Source organism: Hevea brasiliensis, chromosome 6 (assembly GCF_030052815.1).
Source record: "Hevea brasiliensis isolate MT/VB/25A 57/8 chromosome 6, ASM3005281v1, whole genome shotgun sequence".
NCBI classification, from domain to species: Eukaryota; Viridiplantae; Streptophyta; class Magnoliopsida; order Malpighiales; family Euphorbiaceae; genus Hevea; species Hevea brasiliensis.
Window position 1 is genome coordinate 105,770,963 of NC_079498.1, and position 19,198 is coordinate 105,790,160.

The 19,198-nt window shown below is 37.4% G+C and overlaps 1 non-coding gene across 1 annotated transcript; it reads right to left on the reverse strand.

Annotated features, from left to right (window-relative positions):
- Positions 1–1,392: 1,392 nt before the first annotated feature.
- Positions 1,393–1,499, reverse strand: LOC131181182 (small nucleolar RNA R71). Its single transcript, XR_009149810.1, has one exon. It is a non-coding gene; the product is annotated as a small nucleolar RNA R71 (small nucleolar RNA).
- Between the last annotated feature and the right edge of the window lie 17,699 nt (positions 1,500–19,198).

Here is a 19,198-nt window from a genome sequence, read left to right on the forward strand (position 1 = left end):
TTCCATTTCCTTAAACGAATTTTTATTGTTTTATTTCTTCTAAATTTTCTTTTTACTGTATTTGCCTTTTCATGATGATGTTTTATGAACTCACCATGAGTGAGTAGTTTTCATATTTTGGAATTGGGAGAGTAATGCTTGTAATCATTATTATGGATAAATATTAAGTTTTAATTATTGGATTTGAGATTTGTTCCTTGATTTAATTTCTTGTGATCTTAATGCATGCTATGTGCTAGTACCCACTTAGTATTGATTGTAAATATTAATTGAAGGACTGGAAGGTTAATATTAATATTAGAAAATCAAGATTTTGAACCTAGGAATTCTAACCTAGACATAGGCTGATACCTTTGTGGAATTTCAAAATTGGACAAAGACTTTAAAGGGTTTTAATTAATTTGATCGCCATGAAAGTCGGGTTTAAGTTAATTACAATACACCCTAGGTGCCTCGAGAGAGGACTTAGGATACCTTAGGACTAATTTCCATCAAGGCAAATGATTCTCAATCCAGTAAATAAACAAGATAACATCCATAGTAAGATTCAAGTGTGAAATCTTAATTTCAAAATTATTTCAAAATAGATTATTTCATTTTAAATTTATCATTCTAGTGTTTAAAATAAACAACGTTCATTCCCTCACTATTTGATAGCCTAAACAGTTAAAATTACTGTGTAGATTGGTACTTACTAATCAAATTCCTCGTGAAAATAATACTTTACTCATCACTTTATTACTTGTTAGCGATCCGTGCACTTGCGGGGTTATAAAACCCGTGAAACAAGTTTTTGGCACCGTTGCCTGGATTTTGGCTTTAGTAATATCGAGCGATAGGCAATTTAGCTGATTTAGGCAATTACATTTATTATCTAATTTTATTTGATTTGTTTTATTTCTTTTCTTTTCTCTCAGGTGCCTGACCTAGTATATGACCAGAACAAGGCCAGAAGAAGAAATCTTGGACTGTGATCCGGAGATAGATAGAACTCTGAGAGCCATCAAGAGGGAAAGGAAACATCAAGAGCACGATCAAGAAAATCCTGAATTTCTAACCATGGCCGATAATAATGACAGGCCAAGACTCTTGAGAGACTACAGAGCTCCAACAACTTTGAGTTAAAACCAGTATGGCTTCAAATAATTCAACAAACCCAATTTTGAGATTCACCAACAGAAGATCCACACTATCACCTCCAGTGCTTTCTTGCCCTTTGTATTCAAGATGAATGGAGTTTCTGATCAAGCTATAAGACTCAGAACATTCCCATTCTCTCTTCGAGATAGAGCAAGGAAGTGGTTACTTTCTCAACCAGCTGGAACGTTCACCACTTGGGAAAATCTCTCACAAGCTTTTCTAGCAAGGTATTTCCCATCTGCAAAGACTGCAAAACTGAGGCTTGAGCTTAACACCTTCAGACAAAAGGAAGGTGAATCACTCTATGATCCATGGGAAAGATATAAGGACCTGCAGAGGGAATGTCCACACCATGGCATAGAGGATTGGCTACTAGTGCAAAATTTCTATAATGGGTTACTACCCTCTACAAGGAGCACAGTAGATTCGGCTGCAGAAGGTAACCTAATGGAGAAAATAATGACACAAGCACTTGAACTTCTAGAGAGGGTTTCATATCATAATTATGAGTGGTCAAATGAAAGAGGAAATGCAAGGAGAACAGCAGGGGTTCTGGAAGTGGATGCCATAAGCATGATAAATGCTCAATTTGATCAGCTCATAAAGAAGCTTGATAAAATGCAAGCCAATGTAGTAGGGATGAATAGTCAACATGAGGACAACTATGGAGGAGGATACATGAGTTCAGAATATAACAGCTTCAATGAACCTCCCACAAAACAGATGAACTATGTGAATAATGGAGGAAACTTCAGCCAGAGGCAGCCCAATAATCCATATTCAAACACTTACACCCCTGGATGGAGGAACCACCTAAATTTCTCATGGTTCAATCAGCAGAATCAGCCAATAAACAAATAATAGGGGTACAAATCACTAGCGCCCCCTGGATTTCAAAACAGAGGCCAAAACTTTGCACAGCCACTGCTGCCTCCTCAACCTCAGCAACCTAAACTTAAAATGACCATGGAATCTATAATGGAAGGTTTCCTAGCAGCTCAACAATAACAGAATTAATTAATTAAACAGTTGACTTCCAGAATGGACCAACTTGCTACCCATAACAAGATGCTAGAGAATCAAATTGCTTAGCAAGCAAGTTCTTCAAGTAATGCTGCTAGTAAACTGCCTAGTCAACCAGAGATGAATCCAAGGGAGCATTGTAAGGTAGTTATATTAAGGAGTGAGAGAACTCTAGTATAACCAGAGGAAGAACCGATAGAGGAGACCTTAGAAAAATCTGAAAGCTAAGTAGAGAAAAAGGAGGAAGAAGCCAAGAAAGATCAGGAAGAGGAAGCAGGGAAGAAAAAGAAGTTACCAGAGCCATACCAGCCTCCCCTACCTTTTCCTCAGAGATTTCAAAAAGCCAAATTAGACAAGCAGTTTAGAAAGTTTTTAGAAGTTTTACAGAAACTTTATATCAACTTCCCTTCACAGAAGCACTCTCTCAAATTTCATCCTATGCTAAATTTCTTAAGAAAATTCTGTCAAAGAAAAGAAAACTGGAAGACTATGAGACAATTGCTCTGACAGAGGAATGTAGTGCCATACTACAAAACAAACTACCTCTAAGTTGAAAGATCTAGGAAGATTCTCCATACCCTGCCTCATTGGCAAGAAAAAAATAGACAAAGCCCTCTGCAATCTTAGGGCAAGTGTGAGTTTAATGCCTCTATCAATATGCAAAATTTTAGAGATCGAAGAACTGAAGCCCATGACAATTTCATTGCAATTGGCTGATCGATCTGTTAAATATCCTGTGGGTATACTTGAGAACATCCCCATTAAAGTGGGCAAATTCTTCATTCCAGTAGACTTTGTTATCCTTGAGATGGAAGAAGATGTTCAGATCCCTATCATCTTGGGAAGACCATTCTTGGCAACCACCGGAGCAATTATAGACGTCAAAAATGGGGTACTAACCCTCAAGGTAGGAGAAGAAGAAGTGGAATTCAACTTGTTCAACACAATGAAACACAAATTTGAACCTGATGAATGCTTCAAAGTTGATATAATTGACAAACAAGTTGAAGAGGAATTTCATAAGATACATCCTAAAGACGCTCTTGAAGCATGCATTGTGCACAGCCACACAGCAAATGATGAAAACACAGAAATAATAGCCTATGCACAACAGTTAGCAGCTCATCCACCCCTATCCTTAGCTTAAGCTTCCGAGATGGTGAAGTTGAAGGAGGAACAGCCCAAAGGCAAGCTCCAGAAAAAAGCCAAACAGGTAGAACTGAAACCTCTCCCCTCCTCACTAAGGTACGCATTTATGGACTCAAACTCTAAATATCCTGTTATAATCAATGCTAGCCTGTCTAAGATAGAAGAGGAAAAATTGCTAAGAGAACTTAGGACCCATAACAAGGCCATAGGGTATAAAATAGAAGACCTGAAAGGGATTAACCCCTCGATTTGCATGCATAGGATACCTATGGAAGAAAACAGTAAACCCACTATCAAGCACCAAAGAAGACTTAACCCAAACATGAAAGAAGTAGTTAAGAAAGAAATTTTAAAACTATTAGATACAGGTATCATATATCCAATTTCTGATAGTAAATGGGTTAGTCTAGTACATGTAGTTCCTAAGAAGGGTGGGACAACTGTTATCCAAAATGCAAACAATGAACTGATCCCTACTAGGGTAGTCACTGGTTGGCGAATGTGCATAGATTATAGGAAATTGAACAGTGCCACCAGAAAAGACCATTTTCCTCTCCCTTTCATTGACCAAATGTTAGAGAGGTTAGCAAAACACTCTTACTTTTGTTATCTAGATGGGTACTCGGGATTTTTTTAAATTCCTATTCACTCAGAAGACCAAGAAAAGACCACATTCACATGCTCTTATGGAACATTTGCATATAGAAGGATGCCCTTTGGTCTTTACAATGCCCCTGCTACCTTTCAGAGATGCATGATGGCTATTTTTTCTAATTATATTGAAAATATCATAGAAGTTTTTATGGATAATTTTTCTGTCTATGGAACTACTTTTGATGATTGCCTAGCTAATTTATCTAAGGTGTTGCAAAGATGTGAAGAATCAAACCTAGTCCTAAAGTGGGAAAAATGCCATTTCATGGTAAGAAAAGGTATAGTTCTGGGACATTTGATATCAGAAAGAGGAATTGAGGTTGATAAGACAAAAATTGAGATCATTGAAAATATGCCACCACCAACATCAGTCAAGGGAGTGCGAAGCTTTTTGGGACATGTAGGGTTCCACAGAAGATTCATTAAATATTTTTCCAAAATAGCTAAGCCACTTACCAACATGTTAAGTCAAGATGTTCCCTTTGATTTTGATGAAAATTACCTTGTCTCCTTTAACAAGATCAAAGAAGCTCTGATCTCAGCACCAATAATGCAGCCACCAGATTGGGAGCTACCATTCGAGGTGATGTGTGATGCGAGTGACTTTGCAGTGGGAGCAGTGCTCGAGCAAAGAAAAGATAAAAAGGTCCATGCCATTTATTATGCCAGCAAGATACTCGATGACGCGCAAATCAATTATGCTACCACAAAGAAGGAATTCCTAGTAGTGGTGTTTGCAATGGACAAATTCAGATCTTACCTAATTGGGTCAAAAGTCATTATATTCACAGATCATGCTGCAAGCCGATACCTTTTGAACAAGAAGGAAGCGAAACCAAGGCTGATTCGATGGATTTTACTCCTGCGAGAATTTGACCTTGAAATCAAAGACGAAAAGGGATCCGAAAATATAGTGGCTGACCATCTTTCCAGGCTGAAATTGGAGTACACAGGGGACTTCGAGGATTTGCCGATTGATGAATCATTTCCTGATGAGCAATTACTAGCATTAACTCAAGCTCCATGGTATGCTAACTTTATTAATTTTCTTGTATGTAGGGTATTGCCTCTAAACATGACTTATCAGCAAAGGAAGAAATTTCTACATAATGTGAGATACTACACATCGGAGGAACCTCTGCTATACAAGAGATACAATGATGGACTAATAAGAAGATGCATACCAGAGGAGGATATGGAGAGCATCCTCCAGCACTGCCATTCATCACTATATGGAGGACACTTTGGCACCACAAAAACAGCAGCTAAAATTTTGCAAACAGGGTTTTACTAACCACATTTGTTTAAGGACGTGAGATCCTTTGTGTTAGATTGTGACCAATGCTAAAGAACAAGTAAAACTTCAAGAAGGAATGAAATGCCACTGCATGATATACTTGAGGCAGAATTGTTTGATGTATGGGGGTTAGACTTCATGGGCCCATTCCCCTCTTCCCATGTAAACAAGTATATTCTGGTTGGTGTTGATTATGTGTCAAAATGGGTAGAAGCAATAGCCACACCAACCAATGATGCTAGAGTGGTCACAAGGTTCATTAAGAAGAATATATTCACAAGATTTGGCACACCACGAGCAATAATCAGCAATGGAGGAAGTCACTTCTACAACCAACAATTCGAAACACTATTGAAAAAGAATGGAGTGACTCACAAGGTGGCCACACCTTATCATCCTCAAACCAGCGACCAAGTAGAAATCTCAAATAGGGAACTGAAACGGATTTTAGAGAAAACTGTGAACCGATCCAGGAAGGACTGGTGCATGAAGTTAGATGATTAAAACCCCAATTGGCACAACACCCTTCCAACTAGTTTATGGAAAATCATGTCATCTCCCTGTTGAACTTGAGCATAAAGCTTACTGGGCAATTCAGATCCTAAACTTTTATCTCAAAGCTGTTGGTGAAAAAAGGCTCCTACAACTGAATAAGTTGGAAGAAATCAGACATGACGCATATGAAAACGCCAGGATCTTCAAAGACAAAACCAAGAGATGGCATGACAGGCGCATAGTGAGGAAAGAAATAAAAGAAAGAGACATTGTCCTGTTATTCAACTCTAGATTGAAACTCTTTCCAGGGAAGCTGAAATCAAGATGGTTTGGACCGTTTAAGGTCACTCAAGTCTTCCTGCATGGAGCAGTAGAAGTGTGGAGCGAAACCTCAAGTGCATTAAAAGTCAATGGGTAGAGGCTGAAGCCTTACTTTCAAGGAGAACCCATAGAGAAGGGACTCAATTGCACCATCTGTAACACCCCTATTTACATAGCCTAGTATATTTCACTGTTCTGGTGACCGGTGTTGGTCCGGACAATTGAGGGGATTAGAGCCACACTTAAGATAACTAAATAAGCCCTGAACACAAATAATTAGTAATTGTCAATTGGTTAAGTATTAATAAGAAAAACAGAATATAAGAAGTTAAATGAGCCGAAAGTCACAGCGATGGGTGACCTTCTCGGGAAGGATTGCGAAGTCAATTTAAACTCAAATTTCGAACGGTAAAATGTAACGCTGCGGTCCTTAGGACTATTGCGAACATAGTGGAAAAGAGAAAATCACGAAAAAGAATTGTTAAGCCAGTCAAATAATTAGGTCAGGGAGCCGGAAGAAATATTGAATTATTTGTAAACCGAGTTGAACTGGCGAGGGGCAATTTGGTCAATTGACCCTGAGAGCTGACTTCTGACCTAACTGTCAAATAAAATTAGAGAAAAGAAAATTTCAGAATCGAAAATTAAATTAAAGAACTAATAGAAAAATAAATAAAAAAAATAAAAGGAAAATGAAAAAGGTGAAAAGAGATGACATCATGCATGATGCCATAAATATTATAATTAAAAATTAAATTTATGGTAATTTATGGTCTTTCATAAGACTAAAGACATAAAAAAAAAAAGAAAAGAAAAAGAAAAAAAAAAAAAAAAGAGAAGTCATCTTCTTCATTGCCGTCACTCACCTCTCTCTCCCTCACCCTCACTTTCCTCCATTAAAGCTCATTTTGAGCTTAAAGAACCACTTGATCTAGCCATACATCCCATAGTTCCCTTAATTAAACTTGGTCTTTTAGTCTTGAGAAGAAGCTTGAGCAAGAAAGAAAGAAGAAAAGAAGAAGGGAATTGAAGTTTTGGAAATTCAAAGTAAGGTTAGTAAGCAAACTTAACACTTTTAGTTTGATTCTTACATTTTTAATTTATTGAACATGGAAATAAACTTTAAATGAAAAGAAAATTTTTGTTGAGGGACCATATGTGAATTCGGCCAGCTTGATAGGGTGTTGGATTTGATAGTGTTTAGTTAAACTAAACATGAATTAGAGCTTAAATAAGGTTGAATATGTGATTAGTGTAATGATTTGATTAAGGAATTGATCAATGGCATGAACTAGGGTTTTGGCATCTAGGATTTTGGAGACAAAAATGTGGGAATGTGTTAAATGGTGTGTTGGACTTGGTTTGAGGTGAGAAATGGTCATTTGTGACCAATTGGAGTACATTAGAAGTGTTGGAACCAATTGCAAATTCGGATTGTTTAGGGTCATGCTGCAGGCAGCAGGACCAAAGTCCCTTTGAGGGACCAAAACTGAAAATTTACAAGTCTAATTGGTATGACCAATTGGGACTGAAAATAGACACAAAATGGAACATTTTTCATTTAGGAATCATGCCCAAAAAGTGACCAAAACCTAGTGAACAAATTGACCAAATCCGAACTTAGGCAATCTGACCTGTACAAAAATGACCAAATGAATAGTATTTGTTCATTTGGCCATAACTTGGGCTAGGCAGGTCTAAATGACCTGAAATGTTACCAGTAGAAAGTTGAGATATAGACCTAAAACTTTCATGAAGAACACAAACCCAAATTATGTCCTTAACCAAGTCATTTGCCCACCTAAAGTTAGTGACCTAAAACTGCCAGAACCAGTTTGGTGCCCAGAAATCTGGGTTAAGTCCAATCCGGCAGCCATGATTCAAATGGCTATAACTTGAGCTACAAAACTCCAAATGGAGTGATTCAAAAAGGAGCATAAAGTTAAGAAAATAGGGAACATTTTCTATGAAGAAAGTTTTGCCAAATTATAACAGAAAAATGACCAATGGAACAGTGCAACCTAAGACACCAAAACTGAAAATTTGCAATTTTGCCTAAAAGACTTAAGTTTTGAGAAAATGACCAAAACCAACAAGTTTGGTAACCAAAATGTGGTATGTGGGTGAAGTTGGAGTTCCCATACCTATTAAGCCTTAGAAAGTCAATAAATTGACTTGAATAGTACCACAAATAGTAACCTCAACATGAAATTGCAAGAATGCAAGTTTAAACATATTGGAATTAGTTATTGGAATTGTTATGAAGTAAAGATACTGAGACACTATAAATTTTGTGTTTCAGCTGAAAGAGACTCGGAAAGTCTGAGAGACTGAGTCAAGGCCTAGAAGCAACTCACGTCAGGTTTGTGCACAATAAACCCTATTTAAGCATTTTATCCTTGAAAAATTGATTTAGTACGCATTATGAGTTTAAGAACTTTTGTGTTGCCGCTTTGTGATGAAATTGTAACTTTGGAAATTGATTTGATTTTTGAATGCAATATTTGAATAAAATGTTTGAAATGGATTTTTAATTCACACTTAGCATGACAGTGCCTTATTATTCCTCCCCCAATTATGGGGTTGAGATCGATTATTTTCCTCCCTCTCTGGTTTACCAGTTGAGGTTGTAGATCGGATGAGTACTCATTAGCTAGTTAGCCACCTCCCTCATTGATTTCGATTAGTGGGGTTGTAGATTGCTTTGTTGTGGTGCACAACGCGGCATTGATCGAAAATTTTGTGTCATGGCTTAAGTTGTGTATGAATTGGCAACACTGTGTTTATTAAATTATTTGACCCAAAAATTTTGCTATAATGAGTTTTGATAATTGGTGAAATGTAATTGTGCAACATTTAAATTATGTTTTGTCAATGAATGATTTATGCATTATATTTTAAATTTTTATTGTGCACCACTGAGTATTTTTATACTCAGCGATAGCTTGTTTTGCTGTCACAGATAAGGGCAAGGAAAAAGCAGCAGAGTGAGCTGCTGGATTGGCAAAAACTTCTTAATCACTTTTGTACGGGTATTTATTTATACCCTTGTAATTATTTGATGTAAATATTGTAATGTTCTATGTATCAATGTAAAGTTGAGCAGTTATACAATAAATTGTAATAATGTTATTTTGGATTTTTTTTTTTGTAAATTTCGTACTATATGCACTGTGAATGAAGTTATGAAATATTTTAAGTTGATAAATTTTTGGTTGAATTGTGAAATGAATTGAATTGTGTTGACTTGAGATTATTTGGAGGTTGGGAGTTGTGGAAAATTTATTGGAAGTGTTTTACTCAAGTATTTGAAGAACTGTTTTCTCAAAATACAGATGGCACTCTGTCGAAATTTTTATAAAATTTGCGTAAAAATAAAAATGGACAAAAATTTTTACTAGTTTTTAAGCTTTGAATAAATGATTTTAATTCCTACCAAAATGCTCACCACTTCCAAAATGCAAGAAAATGGTTTTAAATTCCCTTGTAGTGTACTTAATGAATTATCGGTAGGTGAAGTTCGGTAGTTCATTAAATATTCTACGGGATCATGTTATGCCTTACAGAGGGGTAAGGTGTGACACCATCGACCATCCTCCTGACAGACCATAAAAGATGAAAGCAAAGTCTAGCCAAAGACTATAAACAAGCGCTTTTTGGGAGGCAACCCAAAATTTTTCTGAACTTTTCTTCTTTCCCTTTCTCATTTTGATTTTTGTTTCACATTCATTAGTATTTCATTTTGTAGGACCTTTTGGAAAAGCAAGGAGCTGGAAGCAAGAGAGGAGATGTAACACCCTCCCGGTAGCAACTCCGTACATTCTACTGTTCCGGTGACCGGTGTCGGTCCGGATAGCTAGAACGTCCGGAAAAAATATTTAAACTAAAGTGAGGGACCATAATTAACTCAAATATTAATAAGAAAAATTTAGTAAAAATTTTAGAAATAAAATACAACTAAGTCAAATGAGCCGGTGCCCAAGCGATGGGTAACCGGAGGGAAGTTGCGGTTCTCGCAACTAGGAGCCCTAGACCCGGGGGAAAAATTATAAAATAATTTTTGGGACTCCAGAGAAGGGTCATTGAGGTTCCTATGGCATTAGAATGCCAAGAAAATATTTAGAAAAATTTTTCAATCAGTACAGACAATTTTGACCCGTTAAGCCAAACGGAGGGCATTTTGGTCATTTCGCCTTCAGAGGTGATTTTTGGCCGACTTGTCCAGTTAAGTAAATAATTAATATGACATAAAATATGAATAAACATTACTAGAAATTAAATTGGAAATGAGTAGTGGAGGAAAGAAAAGAAATTGAGGAAAAAAGCCTATTTATGACATCATGGTGATGTCATTTAAAAGCCATAACCAATCAAAATTAAACAACCCTTTAATTAATCAATAAAAGAGACAAACCAAGACAAAAGAATCAAAATTTCAGCTGCCTTCTTCTTCTCCAATTCCAGCCGAAATTTATGCTTGCCCTAAACCTCCATTAGACCTCACTTCCCAAGCTTAATTCTTACTTTGTTACACCACGAAACCCTAACTCCTTTCATTAAAACTTGACCATATCTCTTGGGGAAGCTTTTGGCAGCCAAGAAGAGGAAAGAAAGTGAAGTTTTGAGTTGGGAAAAATCTGCCACTTAAAGGTTAGTGCATATATACACCTAAAGCTCTTGATTTCTATGTTAAGGGACTTGAAATAAGTAAGGAATTGTAACTAAAATGAATAAAAATTATGTGTATGTATGCCATAAATTTCGGCTGCCCTAAGGAAGGAACAAAGGTGGAGTGTTTTTGATGGTTTTAATGGACTTAGAATGAATTAAAGATTATGCTTAAGGTGTATATACACATATATAATGAATGAAAGTGTTTAACTAGGTGTATGGGTGAATTGAAATGGAAACTAGGGTTTTGAGAAGTGAAAATTTGACTTGGCTTAGAAAATTGTTAGAGAACATTTTAATGGTCAATTAATGACCATTTTAGGTAAGTTTACAACAATTTGGACTGAAATATAGCATGGCAAAGTGAATGTGTAGGCTGCCTAAGGACAGCAGCAGAGTGACTGAAATTTTAGTCCACTTGGACTGCCATATCTTGGGCTGTGTTGGTCCAATTGGTGTTTGGCCAATTGGACATGAAATTAGGCTTATAATGGCACATTTTTGCTGAAGAAACCATGCCCAAAAGACCAAAGCAAGAGGACCAAAAGTTGGCCCCAATCCGGATACCCTGCAACAGCACCTGCAGAAATGACCAAATGAACAGTAACTGTTCATTTGGCCATAACTCACTGTAGATATGGTCAATTGACCTGAAATTTTTACATCAACAAGTTAAGACATAGAAAAACAACTTTCATGAAGGAACCTACCCCAAATTATGGCCAGAACCTATTCAAATATGCAATCACAGTCACTGTTCATGTTACTGTAGATATGGTAATTTCTGCAGAATGGAAATCCGGCCAGCTGTGGTTTTTGGACCATATCTGGAGCTACAAAACTCCAAATGGAGTGATTCAAAAAAGGAAATTCAATTAGACAAAATAAGGAACAACTTTCATGTTTACCATTTCCTCAAATTCCCACTGCAACAGTTCCCAATGGAACAGTAAAGTTGGGCTACAAAAACTGAAAATTCTGCTTCCCTTGGTTTAAACTTGGAAATGGATTTGGTGACTTATTCCAACAAGTTTTAAATGCAAAATGTGGTACATTGGAAGTGTTAAAACCAATGCAACTATTTTCTATGCAAAAGTCAACTTTTTGTTGACCAATGAAGTGAATAGTGACACCAAGACTTGAAATTCAAAAATTGTGAAACTTAAAAGTGCAAAATGCCCTAGTAGGCCTAATGTGATTGGATTGGATAGATTGACATGCCAATAGGGTATTGTTTTAGTAGTACTGCGAAAGGCTTTATGTCTGTATTCATGGCTTTATGCCCGTATTCATGGCTTTTATGCCAGTATTTATGGCTTTTATGCCCGATTATGTGATATCATGGCTTTTTAGCCATACTGACTGCATACATGGTTGACGTTCTACGTCCCATGGTATGACGGCCCGAGACACCGTGGTGTCCAGTGCCAACGACCCGTTATCCAGTCCAGTCGTTCAGTATAGGTTACTTGGGCATGGAAAAGTATAACTGTAATTGAACTGATTGTTAAAGAAAATACGAAAATTAAATATCAGGAATGATTATGATAGAATACAAAGAAACTCAAGATCATGAAGAAAATAATTAACAAAATGCATGAAGAAGTTAATATCATAAAACGTAATTAGCCCTCGACTAAATATTAAGTTGGTAATTATTCAGTTTTTATGAACACAATGGCTAAGAAATTATGATTTTTATTTGCATATTATATTTTCTTGTATTATTGGCACCACTAAGCTTTATGCTTAGCGCGTCGCTTTTGCCACGCGTAGTGCGAAAGATTTGGACAGAGGGCCCGGTAGACCACAGTTGGGTAAGGCCGTTCACGATTACGCATAGTGTCTGTGTCACCTCACCGTCTGCAGTGCATTGGTAGGACACTAGGTGTCATTTTGATATTTTGTAATTGATTTTATTTTCTCATGTGTAAATGAACTTATGAAATGTAATTTGATGTTCATGTAAATAATGAGAATTGTGTTTATAAATGGAAAAGTGAATGTTTATCTGTAATTTATATATGATTATCACATGTGATGAATGATTGAGAAATGAAAGGTTGAAAAATGTTGAGATTTTGATAAATGGAATTGAGATGATTGAATATGAATATAGGAAGTGTTTTTCACAGGTTCCGAAGAACAGTTTTCTCCATTTTTAGCCGGTATTCTACCGGATTTTCTTTAAAATTTTCGGAACCTCAAATAAATAATAATTTCGATAAATGGCTTAAAATGAATTATATTTCACAAGTTATATTCAAAATTATGATAAAAATTAATTAAGATAAAATAGAGTGCTCCGGCACACTGAGTGGCATTGCTTGCTCGGCTACACTGTAGTCGGGTAAGGGGTGTCACAGGAGAGGAATCATCAAGTCAAAACCACACAAGAGAAAATTGAACAAAATTAGGGAAGTAGCTCTATTGCTAACCTTTACATCCTTTTTATGCATTGTGGTGAGAAAAATTTTTTCATAAGGGAAAAATTGAAGAATCAGAAAATTACACGGGTTGTGTATTGGTTTCACACACCCCGTGTAACTTTCTAAAAGTCCATAAAACTCTTACAAATTTTAACTCTGAGGGAGACAGAAAGTTACATGGGTCCCATTTGTAAATTACACGGGCCGTGTAATGTTACTAGCAGAATAACTTGAGGATAGAAAGTTACACGGATCCCCTTTGTAATTGACACGGGCCGTGTAACATGTTTAGCAAAGCAACTCGAGAGGCAGTAAGTTACACGGGTCCCAGAGCTCATTTACATGGGTCGTGTACTACGATAGAATTTGAAATTTTTGGGCAGAAATTTACATGACCCTACATGTCGGGACTCGTGTAGTGTTACACAACCCATGTATCATGTTGCAGACGCGACTCCTAGGGCGCGAAATGAGCGAAATGAAGAGTCCTAACGGCTCTTTAAATACACCCCTCGCCTTAAACCCATTCATAAAGACAAAACCCTTCATCTCCACCCTTTTTAGTCTATAAAAACCCCTCAAATCCCTTCTCCCTTCACCAAACCCTAGCTTTCTCTTCCCCCAAAACTGATTAATGGCTCCTGCTGTCACACCTTATCCCTCTGTAAGGCATAACATGATCTCGTAGTATACCTAATGAATTACCAACTCCGTCTACTGATAACCCATTAAATATGCTATAAGGGATTTTAAAATAATTTTCTTGCTTTTTAAAAATGGTGAGCTTTTCTAGCAGGTATTAAAAACATTTACTTGAAGTTTAAATATTTGATAAAATTTTTGTCTATTTTTATTTTTTCGTAAATTTTAGAAAACTTTCGGCAGAGTGCCAGCTGTATTTGAGAAAATTGAAAATTTTAACCTGTAGAAAATACTTCCAATATAACACTTCATCAAATCTCAACCACCATTTCAACTCAATTCGACACAAATTAGCTCAACTCCCATAATTCAAATCAAAATTTCACAACTCAAAATTTTAATTCAAATATTTTCAAAAATAGTAATAATTAGTTTCATACATATTTCATTAAAGAAAAATTAAGTTACATTCATCAGTCCAGAAATTTCATCTGAAAATCTAAAATAATAATATTACATAATTTGTACAACTGCTCATAACCAATTTACAAATGTACATATAGTTAATTAAATCAAAATAAACATGTACAATTAGGGTATAAGATTATACCCGACAAAAGGTCTAGAAGTAGCTCTGAAATCCTCTACTGCTCTACTAGTCTGTCTATTTGCGACAGCAATGAAAAGCTATCGCTAAGTACAATGACTCAGTGGTGCACAACATAATAGAAATACAATTTTATGTGTAAATCAAATCACATTTATTCAATTATGGTACTGAAAAGGAAAAGCAGATATAAAACATAATTTATACTTTTAGTCAAACATTCTTATTTTGGAAGTCACAAAACAATTTCATAAAAACACACAGTTATATCATGCCATCAGTGCAATGTTCATCTCAATAGCCAGAGGCTTATGAGGAATCTCAAGGCTAGCTAGCTCAATCTATGGGTACCCATTCAATTTCTTCCTCTACTGGCACACACCTCAACACTTCAGCCAGAGAGGGAATCAAAATTCAAAACTAATTCCTCCCACTAGGCATGCTAGTGAGGCATTCAAATATATGGTCATGACACTGTAGTTTCAAAACTATCTTAACATTTTACTAAACATTTATTAATAATTCAAACACATACAATTGCATTTCCAACAATTTAGGTCAAAAACATAATATTCATTTCAGCCACAAATTTGCAATAAAGATAAATCATAATTTATTTATCAAAACAAATTGTCAAAGAGAATTTACAGAAAAATTTTATGTTGTGCACAAACCTTGTGCGACTCGTCTCTAGGCCTTGACTCGATGTCTCGGGTTCTTTCCTGGTATTCTTTTCAACTGAAACACAAAATTTCATAGTGTTTCAGTATCACAACTTATAATAAATTCAATAACAAATTCACATCTATTTATTTCTAACTCTAATACGCTTAAATTAATGTTCTTTAAAATTTGCATTTCGGGGTTACTATTCACGGCACTATTCAAGTCAAAACGTTGACTTTTTTATGCTTAATAGGTATGGGAATTTTAATTACACTCACATACAACATTTTGGTTACCAAATTTATTGGTTTTAGTTGCCCCTTCAATTTTTTTTAGGTCTCCTAGGCACAATTTCAAATTTTCAATTTTGATGTCCTGTTTTGCACTATTCTATTGGTCATGTTTCTGTGGGAATTTGGCTAAGTGTTCTTCATCAAAGTTATTCATTATTGTCTTATCTTTAACTTCCTTTTTTAATCACTCCATTTGGAGTTTTGTAACCCAAGATATATCCATTTGAACATGGCTGGCCGGATTGGTCTAACCAAGATTTCTAGGCACCTACTTTGGTTCTGGCAGTTTTGGACCACTAATTTTAGGTGAAAAAATGACTGGGTTATGGGCAGAATTTGGGTTGGTATTCTTCATGAAAGTTGCAGTGCAATGTCATACCTTTCCAATGCCACAAAAATCAGGTCATTTGGACCTTTATAGCCCAATTTATGGCCAAATGACATTGTTCATTTGGTCATTTTGGTACAGTGGCAGTGCACTACACCCGAGTTTGACCTAATGTTCACTATGTTAATGTCATTTTTTGGGCATAGTTCCCAAATGAAAAATGGGACATTATGTGTCTATTTTCATTCCCAATTGGCCTCACACTAATTAGGTTGGTAAATTTTTAGTTTTAGTCCCTGAAAGAGACCTAGGTCAAGCTGCCAAAATAGTGACCCTAACCAATTCAAATTGCACTTGGTTTCTACCAATTCAAACATACCACAAATGGTCCCAATAGACCATTTCCAACCTCTATTAAGGTCATTTTCATCATTTGACTATTTCCTCAATTTTTCCCAAATTTTCAAGAGGGTTAAGAACCCTAATTACACAATTCACTCAATCAATGAAATTTCAACATCTACACACTTAATTCACCTCAATTAATCCTTCAATTTAATCAAATTCATGCAATCTATAACCCCTTATAGGCTAGCCGAATTTCCTAACTAGTCCCCCAATGATTGTTTTCAGTTGAATTTAAGTCAAATCTAAGTTGAATTAACTCAAAACGTATATTCTAAACTAAAAATTTCAATTTAAATTCTTACCTCAACTTTGATATTCAATCTTCAAATTTTCTCCTCTTTTCTTCTTTTTTTTCTTGCTAAATCTCTTCTTCAAGGGAAGATAAGAAGGTTTTATGAACTAAATATGGGGGAAATTAGGGTTTAGTGGGGGATTTCAAGCTTGAATCAAGCTTTCATGATGGGTTGAAAATGGAGGTGAGAGAGAGAGTGAGGGGCTGTTGAAACTTGTGGGGAGAGAAGAGAGTGAATTTTTGTTTTAATTTTTATGTATTTTGTATTTATTAAGTCAATTTGACTTAGTAAAAAATTGTAGGAAATTTAAATTTGAATTATGAGGTCATATATATGAGGTAAAGTGATGTAATAAAAGCTTTTCTTTTCTTTTTTTTTTCTTTTTTTTCATTTATTTTTTCTTATTTTTTTAATTTAATTCTCGACTCTGAAATTTTTGTTTCTCTGATTTTATTGGGCAATTAGGTCAGGAGTCAGCTCGAGGGGTAAATTTACCAAATTGCCCATCGTCGGTTTAATCCGGTTTGTTAGTTATTCAATATTTCTTCCGGATCCCTGACCTAATTATTTGACCTACTTAACAATTCTTTTCTATGATTTTCTCTTTTCCACTATATTCGCAATAGTTCTAAGGACCGCAGCATCATATTTTCGGTTCAAAATTTGAGTTGCGATGGCCTTCGCAGTCACTTCCCGGGAAGGTCACCCATTGTTGTGACTCCCAGCTCATTTAACCTTTTATGTTCTGTTTTTCTTATTTATACTTAACTATCTGGCAATCACTAATTATCTGCGTTCAGGGCTTATCTAGGTGTCTTAGATGTGATTCTAATCTCCTTAATTGTTCGGACCGACACCGATCACCGGAATAGTAAAATATATCAGGCTATGCATATAGGGGTGTTACACCTGCAAAGTAATCTGCATAAAGAATGGGCTCTTCTTCAAGGTAAGGAGGAGAATCCTCACCTTCTCCCCCTCAGCCGACACCCCAACGCCTAAGAACAAGGATAGCCTCTTCTCAACCAGCCCCTCCTCAACCGCAACCCCAACCACAAACCGCTCCACAACCCGAAATCTCCATTCCTTGGGGATTCTGTGATGATGCCCACAAGGCAATGTGCACCCGGCTTCACACCTAGAAAATTAGCTCCACAAAATACATGGATTTTACTCTACTGGAGCAAATCGGGCTACAGGATGAGATCAATGGACTACTCGATAGCATCGGGTGGACAAGGTTCGCCCAACTCCAATTCCTCGCATACTGAGACACCACACAGGAGTTTTTGGGCAGTTTCAAGGCCACCTTATGGCCTACCGACAGGGAAGATAGAGGCAGAATTGAATTTCACTTCCTTGGTGTCGACCAAGTGATGAATATAGATGAGTTCAATGCCATGTTCAGCTTCGACAGCACCGACCACCAAGAGATCCCTCAGCACCACATGCTCTACAATAGCATCAACTTCTGGAATTCCATTGCCCCAAACACGGAGCCATATAACTCCAGCAAGTCCAAATCCTCGGGTATCACAAGTCCAGCCCTGCATTATATGCACCGATTAGCCGCCCACACCATCATGGGCCGTGGTGACAGCCTTAACGTGGTAAACGCCAGTGAGCTCTTTTTCTTATGGTGTATGGTCACCGAGCAACGCTGCAGCACCGACTTCTTTTTGTGCAATCAGCTCCGCCGCCTCTATCATCAGCCTACCGAGCATATCATACGTGGTGGCCTCATCACAACCATCGCCCTCCACTTCAGATTCGTCCCAGGACATCACAAGCTGCGCTTCGTCAGTGGAACATCAAGAATTGATCAAACCATCTGCATATCAATGGGGATATGTAAGAAGGTGGGCAATACCTGCTACCTGCTTAATTTCAAAGGGAATGCCTGTAACAGCCCGATCCTTCTCCAGTTAGTATTGTCCGCTTTGGCCCATGGGCCTCACGGATTTGTCCCTTGGGAGGTTTCATTCCCAAAAGCGCGTTGACTAGGTGAGGAAGGCTCCCACATATATGGCCCAAATCTTTTCTTCCCGTTTCCGATGTGGGACACGAAGTTTCCACCCCAGTGCGTAGCTGGTTGAACAAGCACGTCCCAACCCCATCCTTGGGTCGTGACAAGCCCACCAGCTTCCACCTGGTGCGTCCTCGCACCACACACCGTACTAGAGGGAGTCCAGCTCTGATACCACAAATGGAATGGCCTGGCCCACTAGTGATATTGTCCGCTCTGGGCCGAAGTCCTCACGGTTTTAAAACGCGTCACTAGAGGTTACAAACCATCAACTTATAAACCCAACATCTCTCCCGTGTTTTGTCGATGTGGGATTTGCCTAGGGTGTTACAATCCACCCCCCTTATGGGACTCAGCGTCCTCGCTAAGGTTTGCCCCACCATCGTTCAAGGTTGCACGCGGAGCGGCTCTGATACCACAAATGTAATGGCCCGGCCCACTAGTGATATTGTCCGCTCTGGGCCGAAGCCCTCACGGTTTTAAAACGCGTCACTAGGGGTTACAAACCATCAACTTATAAACCCAGCATCTCTCCCGTGTTTTGTCGATGTGGGATTTGCCTAGGGTGTTACAATGCCATCCCTCGGAGAGATGAAGCACAAGAAGGACCTGGCGAGACCTCGCAGCCACAAGTTGAAGCCCAAGAGCCACTATTTCATGAGTCCCTCACTCGAGTGCCTCCATACACACCACCACCCACAGACCCGGTCCTCGCATACCTACAGCGCATGGAGACCACCATCAACAATAGGATGC